The sequence below is a fragment of the Agelaius phoeniceus genome, chromosome 27 (genome assembly GCF_051311805.1).
Source record: "Agelaius phoeniceus isolate bAgePho1 chromosome 27, bAgePho1.hap1, whole genome shotgun sequence".
Taxonomy (NCBI): Eukaryota; Metazoa; Chordata; class Aves; order Passeriformes; family Icteridae; genus Agelaius; species Agelaius phoeniceus.
Window position 1 is genome coordinate 1999003 of NC_135291.1, and position 21093 is coordinate 2020095.

Below are 21093 nucleotides of genomic sequence, written 5' to 3' on the forward strand. Positions count from 1 at the left end.
ATGTCTTGAGCTATGATTGCATTGCTTTCACAGATGAGCCGTTGTTGTTCTCGGACAATACAAGATTCTAAATTAACAGTTTGCCATTTCTCACCAATTTGACGGGCCCATTCTCTATGGGATAGAGAACAGCTCCGCTGTAATTCAGTTCTAATGCTATAACAGGGAAAATCAAATGCTCTGAGGCATTGTGTATGGTTAACACAAAAGCTGTGGCTGTATTTGAAATGGGCTCATAGGTAAAATTCACCAGGTTCCACCAGGATTGGAATTCTCTTTCAAAGTCCCAAAATTATTTTCACTGTCCCAAATTATTTTCCGAATTTGGGAAATATGTGTAGTAAGTGGGAGAAGTGACTTCTTCACCTTCTTTTATAATTGAGGCAGCAACTGACTGCATCCACAATTGTGCCTGGATACAGCTGAGAGCCAAAGAAAGATTGTTTTGTGTAGCACCGAGTGCATCAATTACCAATTTGTGATCATTTACATTTACTTTCTCCCAATTTAGTAATATGTTTGATATCAGCCACTGATTCTCAATGCCAATAAGGATGACTGCTGTGGTTGTTGTAATTTGGTCAAATCTCTGGATGTGGCAGCCAATTTATTCAAGGTCAATTAATTTACATGTCATATGTAATATCATCACCTGGTGTTACCATAAAGGCAAGGGAAAACATCATTTCTGTTGTCCATCTCTAGTGTTATCGTGGTTTATCAGGTCTTCATGTCCCTCGGAGTTCTTCTGTGAAAGTAAACACAACAGACTCTGCCACGAAGAGGCAGAAAAAGTTAGAACAGTGGAATTGTCAGAGAGGTTTTGAACACCAGTGGTACTTCCCCTACAGCAGGGGGGGGTCCACCAAAACAGATTGTCCAGGGTAATGTGCTGGGTTCTTGGAATCATCTGGTCCCTGTAGTGAAGGAATTATGCTTGGAGCAGTCGGGCAAAAAGCAGTGATTTGGAACACTCATTTACCCCCCATCTGTAGTAAGGGGTGTGAGAAGTCCATTTAATCCCTTCACCTTTTGCCCAATCCTGCACACTTTTGACAGTAAAGTGAGAAACATTATCAGATTGAATTTCCTGTGGTTTTAGGAAAATCCCAAACCATCCCTGCAATGCTTTAACAATATTATCTCCTGCAGCTCTTTTAAAAGCATCAGCCTGGACCAACCCAAATATAAACACAGCATAGGATTCCGTGTAAATACAGACAAGAAAAGAATTCTGTCTCTCACGCTGGAAAATACTCCATAAAGTTAACAGTTCCTGAGCACTGCCTTCTCCCTCTGTGAGCAGAAGCAGAGGAGAAAGGAGGGGTTGCTTTAATCACAGAGGCAAGTTTGTCTTGGCTGCTATCCAAGAAATACAAGTTTCTTGTATTGCTAAGGTTTTTTCCACTTCTATGAGAGCTAAGCTAACCACAAACAATCCTTTTTCCCAGGTAGTGTATCTTTTCTCAGCATCTTTGAAACCACAGGAATAGAAACCAACAGGCCTTGTTGGACCCTCAGGACCCTGCTGCCAAATGTGTACTGACAGCCCTGAGGAGCCAAATCCCCATTCCAGCTGAAAGGGATCTGTGGGATGGACAGGGTGCAGTGCTTGGTGAGCTGTTGCTTCAAAAATCAGCAATTGCAATGCTTCCTCCTGAGAAGGAGTCCAATCCCATTTCACCCCTTTGCTCAGCAAGTCATAAAGGGGAACAAATGGGTCATTCTGGTTACTAAGAAATCTATTAGGTGTTTCTACAGGAGATATACCTACTATGGTTTTCTGAAGGAGAGTTGCTGTAGGTTTAAGTGTTTCTGAAAGCCCTTGAATTAAAGGGATCATAATTTCAGGCTTTACAGGTGATTGCATTGGTAACTCATAGCTTGTAGTTGATTTTCTTTCCTGCATCATTTGCAAGCAAGCAGCTCTGTGAATGTTTTCCAGGGGCTGGCCGGGGGTACCAGCTCTGGTTAAAAGGTCTCCCCTTTCCAAGGGGTGAAGCCCCCCTGCCCAATGAGCTGCACCCTGAGCCAGGGACCATGGGGTGCGTCTGTCTCCCCTTGTTAAGAACACCCCATGTCCCCAGCACCCACCAGCTTCTTGTTCTGACAAAAGAGTCTGATCTCCCTGGTGAGAGACACTTGGCAGATGTGTTCTGTTTCAGATTTGTGGGGGAGAAGCCCGTACTGCTTTGCAAGTTTTGTTAATTCAGTAGCAGTGTACGGGATTTCCTTAGTGATTATGTGCAGGTCAAGATCCTCATTATTGTGTCTTGGTTTGGAAAGACAGGAGTCTGCTAAGGAAGGCAGGAGTCCCCCCTGAAATGGAGAATGTAAACCTCCCCACCCTTCCTGATTGCTATAAATTTTTAATTAAGGGGCTCTCAGTCAAAAATATGGGAGCAGGAAATAACAGTTCTTTAATAGGGAAGGAAAAAAATAAAAGGATTAAATAAAGAATGCAGTACACTAGAACAACACTGACAGAGTCAGAACCCAACCTGACACCCTGTGGGTAAAGGTGTGGTAGCAGTGCAATTGGAAATGTGGCTGCAGCCCTCCTGAAGTGTCAGGGGTGATTCTGTTGGAGCAGGGGGGGTCCTGTAGGGAAGGATGTGTTCTTCCTCCGATGATCCAGTGGAAGATGAGGCAGCTGCTGTTCCTCTGGGGAATCCAGTGGAGAAACCCGCGCTGGTGTCTCAAAAACCTCTGGATTATATCTGGGTAGCAATGCTTGGCTCCTCCCTCTGGGCGGAGCATCTCCCAATGGGATGTTACAGTTCTTATCAGTCATGCAGTGACATTCAATAGTCATCAACAGTTATCAACAGATGTCCCCTCCCGAGGACTCAAAGAGAGAGATAAGGCAAACTGCCCGCTTGACAAAGATAATCTGCCATACAGATGGTCATGGAAAACATCTTGCATTGCAATCTGGAACAGCATCCATAACAAACTCCCCTCTTATTCTTTATAAAACATTTAGCTTGAGCAATGTTTCTTATGCTTTGGACTACGCTGATAATTAGCTGAATAAAACAAGGAATCAAACAAGGAAGAAATATCCAAACAGCTGTAACACATAAAAGGAAGAAGCCTAATTTCTTCCACCATTCCATACATGATCTCACCAGCTAGTTTTTTTAACATTGGTTCCCAATTTTGGATCAGTATGTGGGCTATTTTTCATTGTGGTCATCTATTTTTAATAACCTGATATATTAAATTTTCCACAAACACTCTTGTCTTTAGCCAATAGAGAGTCTAAAGCCAATCTATTCTGATACATAATGGTTTTTATTTGGCTATTAATTCTAATGCCCATCTGGTTATGTTTGTTATTATCTCTACAACTGTTTGGAGTCTTATAATATGATTCAGCTTATTAATTGGGGCTGATACAGAGTCAGATTGCTGTGCTGGTTTTACCTTTTTGTTTACTGATTCTTCTTTTACCAAATCTTGGACTCTACCCTTAAAGGCAAATGTGAAACAAATCCATCTCTCCCCTTTTGGACATTCACTTCCCAATATCTTCTCACTTTTTCCTAAGTTTCTAGCAATGCAATATTTTCCCCATTTTGCATACAGGTACTTAATTTGGATGGGTCATAGCAGTGACTGCTGACATGGGTGTGTGTAATAAAAGAGGAACTTTGATTTCTTTCCCTGTAATGCTTTTGATAGCATTTGTGACATGATTTTGCTGCTATCCCTAAAGGGAAAAGACAGAAGATGAGTGACAGAAAAAGGAATAACAGAGGTCTGGCATGGCTTATACCCCCACCTGCCATGCCTATGGGGTTGCTGCCCATAGCAGGTGTATTTGATCTTCTCGGTGGCGAGCACAGCGGCCAATCCAGTCTTGCCCTCTTCTCTTTGCCACTCTCTTTTTGCTAATTTCCAGGCAAATCATTTTTGACACTCTGTAATTGTAGTTTCACACTGTTCCTCAGGTATCTCCCACTCAACAGGCACTAATAACTCCCATCCACAAAACAAAGTTATTATTTCAGTTGTTCTGAGTTCTATCTGGATAGGGGATAGATTTGGTGCTCGACACTTCCTGCAACATGAGCATCGATTGTGTAAACTACAATACCAATTTTTCCCACAATTTAAACATTTACATTTAACCCAGCATTATAACCCAGCATATCTGATATTAGGATGAAGCAAACAGGGTATATGGTATGGCCCTGATGGAAGTTGTAATTCCTCCTCCTCTTTGTAGACGTCACAGGCTAAGGCCAGAACATGAGAATTCTCTGACCGAAATAGTCCTGATGCTCCTGTTTGGAGTGGAAGTATTCCTCCCCAAATTGGATATCTGACATGTCTTGGAACTTGTCCAGATGGCACTTGAAACCACTGATATAAACTTGGCCTTGTTTCTCAATTAGCTGTGATTCTTTGTACATTCCTTGCATCATTTGGGTCGTTGCAGTTCATTACCACCCAGTCCCAACTTAGGAGCCAATTTGGTATCACCCTGTTTAAATGTGCTAGTCCACTCCTCAGGTTCCTTCACATCCCTTTGATTCTGCTGGCCTGGATCCACTCTCTTTTCCCTTGGCTCAAATGATGCCTCAGTCATCAGTAGTACCTGAAAAGGACTTCTCAATAGCACAGAACAGTGACTGGAGGAAAGGCAACTCTACATCAGGATTTCCCATTAATTCTTCAAAACTTTCTGGCTTTAGCAACAAGTTGGGCTTTTTGGTGTGGTTTTTTTTTTTTTTTTGGCCACAGCTGCTTGTTCTTCTTGTACCCAGCTGGGTCTTCAGCTGCGCTAGGCTGTTCAGCTCTTGGGATCACATAAAGGACAGTTCTCCTAGAGAAAAAAGGACTTGTTGTGCTTAGCATGCTGCCTTCTTTCTAAGACAGGAAGCCTTAACAGCTATAAAGGGAAAACTCAGAGGCAAATTCCTCTTCTTGTGAGTCACAATTAGTTAAACAAAAGAAGCCCCAAACAAAAAAGCAACCAAAAAATCTCCCAAGAAAATAACAGAAAAAAGAGCCAGGCTGGTCTTAACATCTATTGCCTTTTACCGTCTGAGCATTATTTAGCTGTTTAGCCTTCACAGATCCATTCTTCTAACAACTTCTCAGAACAAATCCCCATCCATCCTGACAAGAAAGAAAGAAAGAAAGAAAGAAAAAGAAAGAAAGAAAGAAAGAAAGAAAGAAAGAAAGAAAGAAAGAAAGAAAGAAAGAAAGAAAGAAAGAAAGAAAGAAAGAAAGAAAAAGAAAGAAAGAAAGAAAGAAAGAAAGAAAGAAAGAAAGAAAGAAAAAGAAAGAAAGAAAGAAAGAAAGAAAGAAAGAAAGAAAGAAAGAAAGAAAGAAAGAAAGAAAGAAAGAAAGAAAGAAAGAAAGAAAGAAAGAAAGAAAGAAAGAAAGAAAGAAAGAAAGAAAGAAAGAAAATAAAAGAATCTTGCTTTAAGAGAACAAAAATAACTTGGTGAGCTTTTGAGAATTAGCGAGAGATCAAGGCTATCTCTGCTTTGGTCTTATCGCTTATTCTCATGCCACCCCCTCTTCTCTCTCTCTTCACTCACAGCAGGGCCCCTGTGGGGACCTTGGGGATGTGCCTCGCCCCCCTTTCGCCCCTTTTCCCTCTCTCTCTTCACCCACCTACTGGGGCTGAGGCTGCCGCCCTGCACTGGGACCCCAGCAGGCTGGGAGCCACCCCCGGGCAGCTCCGTCCCTGCGGCAGCCGCGCTCCTCAGCAGCAAACTGTGCAAGCCGTGCCCAGCGCCGCTGCCGGGCTGCTGAGCGTGTGCAGCAACCCCGCGCCCTCCGAGACCCCGGCACCACCAAGCAGCTGCCGAGCCCCAGCGGCGCCCACACAAACCCGCGCCCCGCGCCGCCTCCACCGGGGGGCAAACGCTGGAAGTTGTCACGCGGGGCCGCCCCCATGGATCAGCCCCTGCCGCAGCCCCGAGACTCTGCCGTCCGCACAAGAGCGGTCAAACACCCACAGCCTCAACAACCCTCACCCTGGCTGCCCAGGGATTCTTTTTCTCTAATAAGCATTTGGATGAACCATCAACATATATCTTTTCCCCCTCTAGGAGGGCTTGTTCTGCTACATCCTCCTGAACTTCGGTTTGGTATTGCACAATTTCTGAACAATCATGTGTTAAGGTACCTTTTTGTTTGCCAAAAAAAAATTGAGGTGGATTCAAACTTGTGTTTACTTTTACTGTTATCATTATTTCACATGTTGACATCTTAGAGTCTGCTAATCATTTTTTCTCCAGCTTTTTCTTTCCCTTTTTTCCCCCCCCCTTTTTGATTTTAACACATTTTGGGCCACATGAGGTGTACCCACAACTAGTTTATTTCTAAGAGTTTGTCCACAGCCCTTTCTTCTTCTGGTATAACCTCTATTCCTAGTTGGACTTGTAAGCCTCTTCCCAAGAAGTTGACACCTACTCCAGGAACTCCAGGAATAAGACATCTCCTACCCCCATTCTGGCTTCCCCTTTGATTGCTACATTTTTAATGACAGAGATCTTAAACCCTTCTCCTCCTTCCCCTGCCATTTCTACCGCGTCACCACCTTTATCACATCCTCCTGGAACATCTACTACAGAAGTTCTCTCTGCATCAGTATGAACTATAAATTCTAATACTTCCTCTTGGGGGCCTACTTTTAAAGTTATCAAAGGCTCCTGACAGCACCCATTCCTCAGAAAACAGGGTCACATTCATATTTTCTGAAAAATCCCTTTACCCAGGATTTTTCTCCTAAGAAGCTGAGAAGTACCTCAGAGAAAAAAGAGAACAATATTATCTCTTTTGCTTCTCTTGTGTTTTGCTGCTTTGGAATTTTCGGAGATTGTTTATTCAACAGGTGATTGTTTCATTAGTTTCTACTGTAAATTATTTTGTCTTATTAGCCAATCAGAGTCAAGCTGTGTTAGGGCTCTGCAAAAGAGTCACAAGTTTTTCATTATTATCTTGTTAATCTTCTGTAAGTATCCTTTCTGTATTCTTTAATATAATATAGTTCAGTATTCTTTAATATAATATAATACCTTAAAATAATAAATTAACCTTCTGAAAACATAAGGTCAAATACATCATTCCTTTCTTCCTTTGTCAGGCATCCCGCAAATACAATAAAACAGAGCCCAATGTTCCTCCCACTCTCTCACCGGGCACACCCCCTGAGCCATCCCCAGGCCTCCTCCTGAGTGAGGGTGGCCTCCCCCCTGCAGCAGAAACAGCATCCCCAGTCCTCTCCCGGACCCTGACCACGCCGGGCTCTGTCTCCTTCCTGAACCTCCCCCATGGATACAGAGGGAGCTGGAATCACCGAGGGAACAGAGACCAGGCTGAAAGTTGGCTGTAGAGCCAGATCCAAAAGGGGACAGAAGGAGGAGCAGAATTCAACAGTGTGGCTGGAATCAAGGAAGAAACAGGGGTAAGTGCAGGAGCAGTCAGCTGGGAGGAGCTACAGCAGGGACGGGAGTGATCATGCCCGGTGTGGGTGAGGAGGGCTGAAGCTCTTGGCTCAGACAGAGAAGCTGGTATGGGTAGGGAGACTGGAGCTTCTGGCATGAGCAGATGTTGTAGTGCGTTCTTATATTTTGTAATACTTTGAAGTAGTTTGTTTTGTATTCCCATATTTTTCCCAAATGGTTTATCCCAGACTGTACCCCCCCCCTTCCTTTTACTTGTGTTATCCCTTTCCCGGGGTGAGATCATCCCCAAAACCCCCACCCTGGCTCTCTGTCAGTCACTTGGCATCCCAGCCCCCTATCCAGAAGTTACGGTCCAAGTTGTCGAGTGATTAGCCAGGGGCTAGGGGTCAGCCCCCCAAGTCCTGCCCCATACGCTGTTTTGTATGTCTATTCCCCCAGCACCCATCCCCCAGAGATACCTATTGGTCAGTAGGATGTTATCTACTTTTGGTTTCCTCCTCCCTTTAAATGTGACCTCCGGACATCCCCCGGGGCTCTCGGCAGGAAGCCCCCTGAGGTGCAGGAGCTCCTTCGGGACTCCTTAATAAAACCTTGGAATATCCCCTGCTGGGAGTCGGCCCCTTTCTCTTCCACCGATGTCTCTGCCGTCTCTGCTGCAGCGAAGGCAACCAGCCTGAGTGCCCTCAGCACCCTCGGGGCACAGAGAGTGTCTCCCCGCAGTCGGCCGTGTTGGGGCTGCACCCCCCAGTCTCTGCCGACCCGGGTAAGGCCCAGGGACTTTGAGAGGCCTGCAGAGAGACTGAGACAAGCAGAGAAACTGGAGACAGGGAGAGACAGTATTTCCAGAGGGTCCCTGCTCTCTTCTCTGGTTCCTTATCTCATTTCCCCAGGACCCCACCCACTCATCCCTGCTGCAATCCAGTCCCCTGACAGCTTGAACATTCCTCATAGCATGAAAAAACCCTTCCCTTCCAATATTGTCCCACACAATCCACCTTCCTGCAGAAAATAAAGGTAAGCAATCTATATTACATATACTTTCATTCATCCATACTCATTCACTTTTATTTATTTAATACTTCTCACTCATTCCCACTCACAACAGGACAACACAAAAATACAAGGTACTTTTGTTCTCAAGTCACTTGTTAATATCCACCCACAGGTATTATAAAATCTCAAAATGTTCCTGGCCAACCCCGGATTTTCTTGGGTATCCCTCAATCCAGCATTGTTGAACCCTGGATGCTCTTGGGCATCTTTATCTCTCAATCCAGCAGTGTTGTTAAACCCTGGATGCTCTTGGGCATCTTTATCCCTCAATCCAGCAAAATTTTAGGGGACCCCTCCACTTTTTATCCCACTTTCCCAGTGGATTGCACCAGGAAAACCCTTGGCTCCCTCTCTCCAAGGGGTGCCACCCCTTCCCTGAGACCCAGTTCCAGTTACCCCCGGGGGATTCTCTCACTCCTTTTGTCTTTCGCTTTGTCTCTTTAGTGGCCGTTTTTCTTATGAAAGAATGGAATTGCAGCATGGGAGACTCATCACTCACTTTGCAGGTCTGGGATAACCAGCCCACCTCTCATTCATACACACATTCATCCCGCTGTACCTGCCCACCCCACACCCCCCAAAGAGTACTCACAATCCTCTTTTTCTTCTTTAAGTCTTCATGCACAACAATTTTGGGGCTACCATGGTTTTAGGGAAGAGCCTTTTCCCTTTTCTTTGCTTTTTGTGTCTCCTTTTGTCCATGGGGTTTCAACCTGCAACCGCTGATCTCACCAGAAGAAGCAAGAGGGTCTGCATGTGTTTCCACAGATACTGGAGTACAATGGGTACCTGCAAGGTGTGTCCACCCTGAATTGTGACACCAAAACCAGCATGTGGCCAACAGGCAGCCTTCAGATGATGATCAAGATGACAACCATCAATCACAAGTGGGGAGTGAACATTCCATCCTTTCTTGGCTTCTGAAAAAGGGCTGTTGACAGGCTAAGACTGTCAGTTCTTTGAACAAATTAATGGTAAGTTATTATATTAGACTTAGTATTGAGAATGTATTAGAATAAGTAAATGATTTTAGGACTGATAGTGCATTTCTTGTAAGAGGGAATCACAAGATCTGATCTCTCTGACCATTTTAAATCGGCATCCGATTGAGGTTCTGACTGATAACTAGCAACTGCTAGAGGAACCTGTGGAGCTGTGTTTGTTCTCCTTCCTGCAAGGGGCCCCGCAGAGGATTGCAAACACCACCTCCTCCTTTAAACAAAAAGGGGGACCTGTGAATATGACAGCCTGGTCAGAGAGTGAGAAAGCCAGGTAAGTTTTCTCACGGCTGACTTGTGAGACTTTTAGGGAGTTGTAGAGAAACAATGACAGCTTGTTATTATGAAAAAACCTGCAGGTGGTGTTTTCCTACTCTCTGTTTTCCTCTTTTTCTCAAAGATGGTTTATAAGAAAGGTCTTTTTGTTAATTAGCCAATCAGGTGAAATGTATTTGAACAGTCTATAAAAAGAGAATTTTCATATTAAAGTTGCACTGTGCAAACCAGCCTTCCTGTGAATCTGTGCTGTTTCTTACTCAATAGCAACACAATTCATTCTACAAACAGCTCGAGAATGTTTCTGGATTATCAGCCCCGTTCTTGTTGGCAATTTCAAGCTGCCAGACATTTGCTGGGAACTCAATACAGCTGAAAAAAGGCAGTCCAGGAAATCTTTAGAGTTTGTGGAGGACAACTTTTTGTTACAGCTGGTGGGTGAGCCCAGCAGGGGAGGGACTATGTTAGATCTGTTATTTGCAAATAGAGATGGGCTGATGGGAAATGTGGTGGTTGGAGGCCGCTTGGGACATAGTGACCATGGAATGCTAAAATTCTCCATATTTGGTGAAGTCAAGAGGAACATTAATAAGAGTTTTACACTGGACTTTCGGGGGGCAGATTTTGGCCTATTCAGGAGACTTATTCAGAGAGTGTCGAGACCCAAGACATTCCTCTAGCCACCCTAAGTGATTTGAGACCTTAGCAAAGAGCTCAAAGACCTTGGCACAAAAGAAGAATCTAAGCGTGTCCTGTCCTTCTTCTCCTTCTTGTCCTCCATCTTCAGCTGGGATGGTGACACTTTTTGATTGGTTTAGAGTAGAGACAAACTGTCTAACATAAGTGATAAGTATTAGAAAATTGTTGTAAATAAGGTACACGTAGTTTGTAGTATAAAAAGTAAACACCACCCCAAAAGCAAAGACTGTGCCACAACCAGACCTGCTGGACAGATCTCAGCAGGTCAGAGAAAGAATGTAATAGATAAGAAAAAATAAGCAACCTTGAAAAGTAGAACCAACGAATCTCAATTTCTTTGCGGAGGCCCTGGGGGGGCATCTCCTAAGTTACACCCAACTGGCTCCTTCCCCGTTTCTATGTCTGTCCCTATGTTCCTGAGCCACTCCCTCCCATTTCCCTGATTGGCCCTTATCTTTGTACTGCCCCGAGACCAGGGTCAGGCCCCTGGAGAGAGAGAGCTTGACCCTCCAAGTGTGTGTGTCTGGGACCTGAACATCTCACTGCATGGCTGAATTCAACACCTGTAGATATTAGGCAAAAGCCTTCTTTACCTTAGACTTTACTAGAAGCTATTCAGGCTGCAACACTTCTTCAGTCACAAAGCTGAGAAAAAAAAAAGACTTTCTAATGTCTCGGGAGTCATCTCAACCACAAAAACCCAAGAAGAGAGTTCCTTGGGAAGTAGTCCTTAATAATAAAGGAGTTCAGGAAGGGTGGGCGTGCTTCAAAATGGAGATCTTGAGGGCACAGGAACAGACTGTCTGTGTGCGCCAAAAGACAAGTCAAGGAGGCAAACGTCCAGCCTAGATGGGCAAAAAGGTTTTGGAGAAATTCTGGAATAAAAAAGGAATGTATTATCTTTGGAAGGAGGTCAGGTCTCTCAGGAAGTATTTAAGGAGGCTGCTAAGAAAAATTAGGGAGGCTAAAGCTCAGTTTGAACTTAAAATGGTAACTTTTGTAAAAGACGACAACAAAAAATGTTTTTACACATATATTAATGGTAAAACGAAGAGTAAGACTAACCTTTGTTCTTTATCAGATGCAGAAGGGAACTTTGTAACTGTAGATGAGGAGAAGTCAGAGGTGCCTAACGCCTTCTTTGTCTCAGTTTTTAGTGGGAAGACTTGCCTTCAGGATAACTGTGCTCTGGGTTGCTCAGTGGTGTCAGGGAGCAGAATGTTTCCCCCATTGTCCAAGAGGAGGCAGTCAGAGAACTGCCGAGCCACTTGGATATTCATAAATCCATGGGATCAGATGGGATCCATCCTGGGGTGATGAGGGAGTTGGCAGATGAGCTTGTGAAGCCGTTCTCCATCATTTACCAGCAGTCCTGGCTCACTGGTGAGGTTCCAGATGACTGGAAGCTGGCCAATGTGATGCCCAATCATAAAAAGGGTGGGATGGAGGATCCTAGTAATTATAGGCCAGTCTGCCTGACCTCAGTAGCAGGTAAGGCTATGGAACAGTTCAAATGAATTTTGGGCAAGTGATAAGATAAAAACTGTGAGATGAGATCAAAGAGGAATAAGAGCAAAGCATGTATTAGGTTAAGGTAGATTGATGGTGAAAACCCAGGGATAGAGGTTTACTGTAAGTTATTGTTTTAAGTAGAAGTGTGTTCAACATAATTTTGATAATAATTTTGGAAATGTGTGTTCTCAGAGGTGAAGGGTGGAGTGCCCTGGGCTGATAAGGAAGTGAGTTTTTCAGGAATTTGTGCTCAAACCAAGCAGTGGTCAGATTTGAATATTGGCACCTGGTGTGGCCACTGAAGACATGGATACACCTCTGAGAACACAGAGGGTTTGTAGGGGAATAGAATATAAGTAAATAAAGGTAGTATAGAAAGTAATCTTATCCCCTAAAGTGTTGCAGCTGGGTTAATTATTAAAGATTAGGAGCAGGCCTGATTTTAACAGGCCGCAGCTGTAGCCAATAAGAAGAGTGTTATAGAAGAGTGGATTGGTTGGTTGAGGGGAACTGGAGTCAGTTGGCTACTGTGAGGACAAGGAAGAGTCAGTGCCTAGAGGAGCTGCCTACAAGAAACATCAAGGAAGAATGAAACTCTAGCAATATGGAACCGTTGTAATATAATGACAATAGAACTCTTGCACTATAAAGATAACAAATGGCGATCCCGACGTGATTTGGGAAAAAAGACTCAAACAATAAACTATATGACCCCATGGATTCGGGATACAGGACTCAACTCTATGACCCCATGGATTCGGGAATGGAAAAAGAACTTAAGTATTGACCAACGTGATCCTGTGGTGATGCAGAAAAGAAGACTTAAACATTAAGGAACATGATCCCATGGTGATCTGGGTAGAGAACTGAAAGAGGAAAAGCAACAAAACTGAAAGAGGAAGGAGAGAATTTGCTAAAGCAACTGTAAGAGCTGGAAAAAAATAGTTTGATTATTTGGTACAATGTGATTAGTGATTGGTAAAATATATCAATTGCAGCTATTAATGTTTGTTAAATATGAATATAGAAGATTTTGAAGATAAATACTTTGTAAACTGAGAAAAGCTGCAAAATTGAACCAATACTCAGAAATATATATATTCATACTATAATATGTTGTCTGAACATTTGTATAGCTATTAGTTCTGAAGGAAATGTATGAATGTGTCATAATGTTAATTTATTTAAACATGTTTTTCTAGAAATGCTGCAACTCCGTAATTAAAAGAAAAAGGGGGAATTGTAGGGGGATAGAACATAAGTAAATAAAGGTAGTATAGAAAGTAATCTTATCCCCTAAAGAGTTGCAGCTGAGCCAATTATTAAGGATTAGGAGCAGGCCTGATGTTAACAGGCCGCAGCTGTAGCCAATAAGAAGAGTGTTATAAAAGAGTAGATTGGTTGGTTGAGGGGAACTGGAGTCAGTTGGCTGCTGCGAGGACAAGGAAGAGCAGTGCCGAGAGGAGATGCCTACAAGAAACATCAAGGAGGAATGAAACTCTATCCATATGGAACCCTTGCAGTGTAATGACAATAGAACTTTTGCAATTTAATGACAACAGCCTGGGACCACCTGGGCCGATGCAAGAGCTGTGGCCAGTGCCTGATGAGAGTCAGCGGAGGTGCTCATGGACAGCTGGGCCCATCTGGCCAGGGAGGCCACCGAGCTCCGTGCCACCTGCAGGGAGGTGGCCACTGCTGAGGCCACCACAGCGGCCACCGCCACCACCCAGGCCAGGAACTGGAAGGACACAGCCATGCCCTGGGAGACAGCTCGGGAAAACATGGAGGCCACAGAATGAGAGCTGCCACTGGCCCTGGAAATGGAGGCAATGGCTGCACTCGAGGCCCGGGTGGTGGTGGCCAGCAACGAGGTGCTGGTGGCCACCGTGGCCATGAGAGAGGCCGTGGTGTTCACCAACCAGGGGATGGCATCCACCAAGAGGAAATGGCAGGTGGAGGAGGCCCTGGGGGACTTGGTGACTGTGTGTAACAAAGCCACCGTGTTCCTGCAGGAGCTGCAGCGCTGGCTCAGGGCCATCGAGGCCACCCTGGAGCAGACAACGGACACATCCCTCGATGTCCCCGAGCCCTTGGTGGCCGTGGTAGATGAGGCCGAGCAGCTGTGGGAGCGGAGCACCCACAAGTTCATTTGTAACCTGCTGGGGAGACTTAAGGAGATCCAGCATCTCCTCTTTGGTCCCTCTGGTGGCCCTGGGGGCTCTGGTGGCACTGGTGGCCCTGGTGACCACAGACACTGAGCAGGAGCAGACTCTGCTGGGACCAGGAGCAGCCCCAGGTGTGGGGCCAGGGACATCCCCAGGGCTTCTCCCATGGTCTGAGGGGGACACAAAGAGGATTTGGGGTTAGGGTGTTTAGGGTGATTTAAATGGGAGTTTAGGGGGGAAAAAAATCAGGATTTTGGGAGAAAATACAGGGAATTTGAGGGTGGAAAAATGACAATTGGAGGGGAAAAATGAGAATTCAGTTTGTTGTATGGGTGAATAAGGTGAGGAATTCATGGATCTTTAATTTCCTCTGGAAAGCAGGTACATGGATTCAGAGCTATCACTCTCTAACTGGATGTTTTACTGGGTTACTTTAATAATGGCACTTACGGTAAAGAAATGACACTGGGGGAAATTTTCTCCCAACCCTTTGACCATCTCTTTGGATCTGCCCCACCAGTTTTTGAAGGGATCAGATCCACTCTAAATACTACTGACATCATATAGTGGCTGGTATTGTTGATAGGCCTGTTCTATTTAGCATTTAGAGGTAAAATAAGATTAACCTGGATAACCACCCTGACACCTACCCCAGAGCCTGGGGATGCAGCCCCAGGGCCTGGCCCTGCCCCACAGCCCACCTCAGCTATAAACTACCCAGATTGGATGGGGGTTCTGGTGAAGGAGATAAACGAGGTGAGCCAAATGCTGAAGGAGCACATTTCCCCAGCTGGTGAGCAGCCCTCCCATGCCTCAAAGAGGGAGAGTCTAACACTGCAGCAGTGGAACATACAAGTGTTACAAGTGCCCCAGATCCAGCTGAACTGCAAAGGCAGTCACAGCCAGCAGCAGTTGCCCCTATAGAAACAAGGAAATCTAAGATGACATCAGAGCACCCAGATAAGGGAGGGCCTTCACAACCCACAGGAGACCCAGAGGTTGCAATCATCACTGAGTCCCTGATGAACTAAAGTCTCCGAAAGCTGCACAAAGACATTGTACGATGGGGAGGTGAGACTTATACATTGTACGATGGGGAGGTGAGACTTATACAACCTGGCTACTTTGGGTCTGGGACCTTATGGGTACATGTGGGCAACTGGATGGTGGTGAGGCAAGGAATTTGGGACCCTTGACCCAGGACTCAGGTGTGAATGTGATTTTTGTAAGGGAGCCAGGGTCCCTGTCCCTCTGGGAGCAGCTTTTAATGAGTGTCAGAGAGAGGTTTGTCCACAGGGAGAGAATGTAGAAGCACCACCATAGAATGTGCTGGAAGACCCTTGAGGAAGGGATCCAACAGCTGAGAGAAGTAGCAGCATTGGAGGGACTCTTTGGGAGGGATGGACAGCATGAAAATTACCCCGACAAGGTCAGGTGCACAGGGCAAATGTTGTGGAGTTTGGCAAATCTGGGGCCATCTCAATACACCACCTTCATTGCAATGATTAATGCAGATACCAACCAAGAGACAGTGGGCTCTGTCGCCAACAAGCTCAGAAATGATGAGAGTATGATCAATGGCCCATGTCATCAATGTCCCAATGCAGGCTCATGTCTCTGCTGTGGTCAAGGAACTCAAAGAGGAGATGAGGGAGGAGGTGAGGCGGAACAATTCCCACATCCCACCAGTGCAAGTCACAGGCCCCAAAGTCAGAGCCCAATGTCCCCCAGCTAGACAGAGAGGGGACACCCCATGGACTGACCTATGGTTCTTTCTGCCTGACTATGGGGAAGGCATGGGAAGGTGGAATGGGAAACAAACTTCTGTCCTGGCAGCATGGGTGCATCAACTCCAGGAGAGAAACTCTAATTGAGGGAGTTCCACTAAAGTGAAGGTACCTCTAGCATGTATGCCCAGGAAAGAAATAATAACCAGGGTTAGATGGGCCCTGCCTGTAGCCAGGAAGAGGCATGGGAAAACCGAATTTTCTGGTTGATGTGGATCCAATGGCCTGGCACATAAGAACCACAAAAATACGACACCTTAGTTGATACTGGTGTGCAGTATACCCTGATACCATCGGGACATGTGGGGGCAGAACCTGTTTCCATTGCCGGGGTTACAGGGGAATCACAGCAATTGACCCTGCTGGGAGCTGAGTTGAGCCTGACTGGGAAGGAGTGGCAGAAACATCCTATTGTGACTGGCCCAGAGGCCCTGTGTATTCTGGGTATCGACTTCCTCCGGAACAGCTTTACAAGGACCCAGAGGGACTCAGGTGGGCTTTTGGAATAGCTGCTGTAGAGGCAGAGAACATGAAGCAGTTGAACACCTTGCCTGGACAATCAGAAAGCCCATCTGCAGTAGGACTCCTGAGAGCAGAAGAGCAATGAGTGCCAATTGCCACCTTGATGGGGCACCTCTGGCAGTTTCGGACCAATTGGGATGCTGTGATCCCCATCCACAAAATGATCCGTGAGCTGGGGAGCCAAGGGGTGTACAGCAAAACCCACTCACCCTTCAACAGTCCCATCTGGCCTGTGTGCAAGTCTGACAGAGAATGGAGATTGACTGTGGACTATCTTGTGCATTCAGGGACTGTGCCTTGAATGAATGGACTCCACCACTGAGCGCTGTAGGGGGATACAGTATGGGTAAATGAAGGTGGTGTAGAATGTAATCTTATCCCCTAAAGAGTTGCAGCTGAACCAATTACTAAAGATTAGGAGCAGGTCTGATGTTAACAGGCCACACCTGCAGCCAATAAGAAGAGTGTTATAAAAGAGTGGATTGGTGGGAATGGGAGTCAGTTGGCCACTGTGAGGACAAGGAAGAGTCAGTGCCTAGAGGAGTTGCCTGCCAGAAACATCAAGGATGTATGAAACTCCAGCAGTATGGAACCCTTGCAATGTAATGACAATAGAACTTTTGCAATATGACAACAGAGGGCTGCTGTGCCAGACATGCTGGAACTCCAGTACGAGTTGAAGTCCAAGGCAGCAGAGTGGTACGCCACCATTGGCATTGCTAAAGCATTTTGCTCCATTCCTCTGGCAGCAGAATGCAGGCCTCAGTTTGCTTTCACCTGGAGGGGTGTGCAGTACACCTGGAACCGACTGCCCTAGGGGTGGAAGCACAGTCCCACCATCTGCTATGGACTGATCCAGAGTGCACTGGAAAAGGGTAAAGCTGCAGAACACCTGCAGTACATAAATGACATCATTGTGTGGGGGAAAACAGCAATGGAAGTATTTAAGAAAGGAGAGAGGATCATCCAGATTCTGCTAGAAGACTTGAGGCTTCTCCATCAAGAACAGCAAAATCAAGGGACCTGCTAGTGAGATTCAGTTCCTAGGAGTAAAGTGGCAAGATGGGCAGCAGCAGATTCCTACAGATGTCATCAACAAGATCACAGCAATGTCTCCACCATCCAGCCAGAAGAAGACACAAGCTTTCCTAGGCACCATAGTTTTTTGGGGAATGCAAATTCCTGAGCCCTCTTTACCTGGTCATCCGCAAGAAGAACAATTTCCACTGGGGCCCTGAATAGCAACAAGCCTTTGCCCAGATCAAGCAGGAGATCGCTCATGCGGTTGCCCTTGGCCCAGTCAAGACAGGACGAGAGGTGAAGAACATGCTCTACTCTGCATCTGGGAGCGATGGTTTGTCCTGGAGCCTTTGGCAGAAGGTGCCTGGGGAGACTCAAGGTTGACCACTGGGATTTTGGAGTCGAAGCTACAGAGGGTGAGAAGCCAACTACACTCCCACAGAGAAAGAAATCTTGGCTGCCTATGAAGGAGTCCAGGCTGCCTCAGAGGTGATTGGTACAGAAGCACAACTCCTTCTGGCACCCCCACTACCGGTGCTGGGGTGGATGTTCAAAGGCAAGGTTCCTTCCATTCACCATGCCACCAGTGCCACATGGAGCAAGTGGATTGCTCTCATCACACAGCACGCCCATACAGGTAAACTGAATCGCCCTGGGATTCTGTAGGTAATTACAAATTGGCCTAAAGGTGGAAATTTTGGAGTCACAGATGAAGAACAGGAACCAGTGACACGGGCTGAAGAGGCTCCTCCATATAACCAACTGCCCCCAGAGGAAACACCTATGCTCTTTTCACTGACGGTTCCTGTCACATCTTAGGGATGAACCAGAAGTGGAAAGCAGCTGTATGGAGCCCCACACGATAGGTCACAGAGGCCACTGAAGGAGAAGACGGATCAAGCCAACTTGCTGAACTCAAAGCTGTTCAGCTGGCCCTGCACATTGCAGAAAGAGAGAAGTGGCTACCTCTACACTGATTCATGGATGGGAGCTAATGCTCTGTGGGGATGGCTGGAGAGGTGGAAAGAGTCTAGCTGGCAGTGTAGAGGAAAACCAATTTGGGCTGATGAGTGGAAAGACATTGCTACCAGGGTAGGGAGGCTACCTGTGAAGGTCTGCCATGTAGATGCCCATGTCCCCAAGAGTAGAGGTAATGAGGAGCACCAAAACAATGAGCAGGTAGACCAGGCTGCAAAGATAGAGGTGCCCAAGATAGACCTAGATTGGGAACACTAGGGAGAGATATCCCTAGCTAGATGGGCCCATGATGCCTCAGGCCATCAGGGCAGAGATGCCACCTATAAGTGGGCACGAGACCGAGGGGTGGATCTAACCATGGACAGTATTTCACAGGTTATTCATGACTGTGAGATGTGTGCTGCCATCAAGCAGGCCAAGCGAGTGAAGCCCCTATGGTACGGTGGGCAGGGGTGCAAGTACAAGTATGGGGAGGCCTGGCAGATTGACTCCATCACACTGCCCCAGACACGCCAGGGCAAGCGCTACCTGCTGACCATGGTGGAAGCCACCACTGGATGGTTGGAAACCTACCCTGTGTCTCATGCCACTGTCTGGAACACCATCCTGGGCCTGGAAAAGCAGGTCCTTTGGAGACGTGGCACCCCTGAGAGGATTGAGTCAGACAATGGGACTCATTTCAAGAACAGCCTTATCAACACCTGGGCTAGCGAACATGGCATTGAGTGGGTGTACCATATCCCCTACCATGCACCAGCTGCAGGCAAAGTGGAGAGGTACAATGGACTCCTAAAAACCCAGCTGAAAGCTTTGGGTGGGGGATCTTTCAAAAATTGGGAGCAGCATTTAGCATAGGCCACCTGGTCAGTTAACACCCAAGGTTCCACTAACCGAGCAGGTCCTGCCCAGTCTGTGTCCCTGACTATAACAGATGGAGATAAAGTCCCAGTGGTGCCTGTCAGAGGTTTGTTAGGGAAGACTGTGTGGATCAATTCTGCCTTGAGTACAGACAAACCCATTCGTGGGGTTGTCTTTGCTCAGGGACCAGGTTGCACATGGTGGATAATGCAAAGAGATGGAACAACACAATGTGTACCTCAGGGAGATCTGATTGTGGGGTGAGAATGATATGCAAATATCACTGTTCGTTGGATGTTACTGCCATTGTCTGTACATTAAACCATACAGACATGAGACAGAAGGAAATGTGTAAGTGTTGAAGGTCTGAGCAAGTGGAAGATGGAGCTTTGAGTGAGTAAAGTGAAAGGGGGAAATCCTGCAGCTCTGCAGGGGCCTGGATTCAGTGGTCCAGTGTGGGGATGTGATGAGGGCATGATGGCTATTGCTTGTACTTTTTGGGGGAACAGATGGAAATTTTGTGTGAATAAATGCATGATGTGTGGTAATATGTTGATGATATGGGGATAAGGGGTGGAATGTCCTAGGGTGACGTTATGATGCTTGTATCCCCATTCATGTGTTCTGTTTATGCTGGATATTATGTTCTGTGCCTTCAAGACTGGCTCTGAAGAGTGAAAGTTTTGTTTGGGTTTTCTTATCAGCCTGGCGGGACACAGAGGCAGGGCAGTACCATAGTGCTGCTTTTGCTTTTTTGCTTTTGCTTTTCACTTTGCTCTCTTGCTCTTGCTTCTGCTTTGCTTCTGCTTGCTCTTGCTTCTGCTCATTAGCTAGTTTAGCTAAACAGTCCAAATTTCTTCCTGAATTGTCTCTCCTTTCCTTTTTTGAACCAGCTTGAACCTGCTCCGGACTGGGACCTGGGAACACCGAGAGTTTGCACCTTGTGGCTGCAGCAGCTGCCACGCACCTGAGGGACTGATAACAGAGTGACCACCCCCGAGAGAGACTTTCTGAATTTGTCATCTTTTTCAGAGTGGTGTCATCTGGTATTGTTCATTTTGTGTGCTGGGGGGTGCTGTGCCTGTTAAATAAACAGGTTCTTTCCACTTCTCTCTGAGGAATTCTTCCCAAACCGGTTGGGTGGAGGGGCTGTGTGGGTTTGCTTTCTAGAGGGGCCCCCCTTTAGAGATTCTCTCCCAAATTTGCCCTAAACCAGGACACCTAAGTAGTGGAAATATTACGGTTTCCAAAGCAGTTTTGAAATGGTTTGTTCGCTGGGTATATTTTAATTTCCCTCAGTTTACCCAGCAGAATGTTAATTCTGTCTCTGCCTGGGACAAAATTGGAGCCTTGTTAACAGCGAAAGTGGAACAGGGAGATGGGACAGTGTCTCAATTTTTTCCTGTATTCCTTGTGATTCGGAAAGAAGTGCTAAAGAAGGATTTGAAAGGCCAGCCAGAGAAAATCTCCCCTCCCACAGCTTCTCCTACCCCTCCTCCCAAATCCTCTGCCCTGAACTGAGAGAGACGAGCAAGGCTCCCCGGCAGTCACAGGGTACCTGGCACTGCCACTGTTTCCCCGGCCTCCCACCTCCCTCTCAGTACCCTGGCTCTGGCAGCTGTGACGGAGCACCTTCCCTGTACCCCTCTAACCTAGTTCCTCTTACCCCGATTTCGCGTTCTGAACCCCCCAATCCCCAAAATGGCTACGATCACATGGTTGGCATTCAGGATAATGCTGACTGCATGGTCAGAGCCCAAAATGGTGGCATCCAGGTGTTTGAGCCTTC

The 21093-nt window shown here is 46.3% G+C and overlaps 2 long non-coding RNA genes across 2 annotated transcripts; one reads left to right on the forward strand and one right to left on the reverse strand.

The window, feature by feature from the left end:
• Positions 1-2395: 2395 nt before the first annotated feature.
• Positions 2396-9213, reverse strand: LOC143695999 (uncharacterized). Its single transcript, XR_013185470.1, has 2 exons — positions 9079-9213; positions 2396-4834 (listed from the first exon to the last, which is right to left on the reverse strand). It is a non-coding gene; the product is annotated as an uncharacterized LOC143695999 (long non-coding RNA).
• A 106-nt stretch (positions 9214-9319) lies between these two features.
• LOC143695987 (uncharacterized) lies at positions 9320-20414 on the forward strand. The gene is made up of 2 exons (XR_013185457.1): positions 9320-9460; positions 20198-20414. It is a non-coding gene; the product is annotated as an uncharacterized LOC143695987 (long non-coding RNA).
• The last annotated feature ends 679 nt before the right edge of the window (positions 20415-21093 follow it).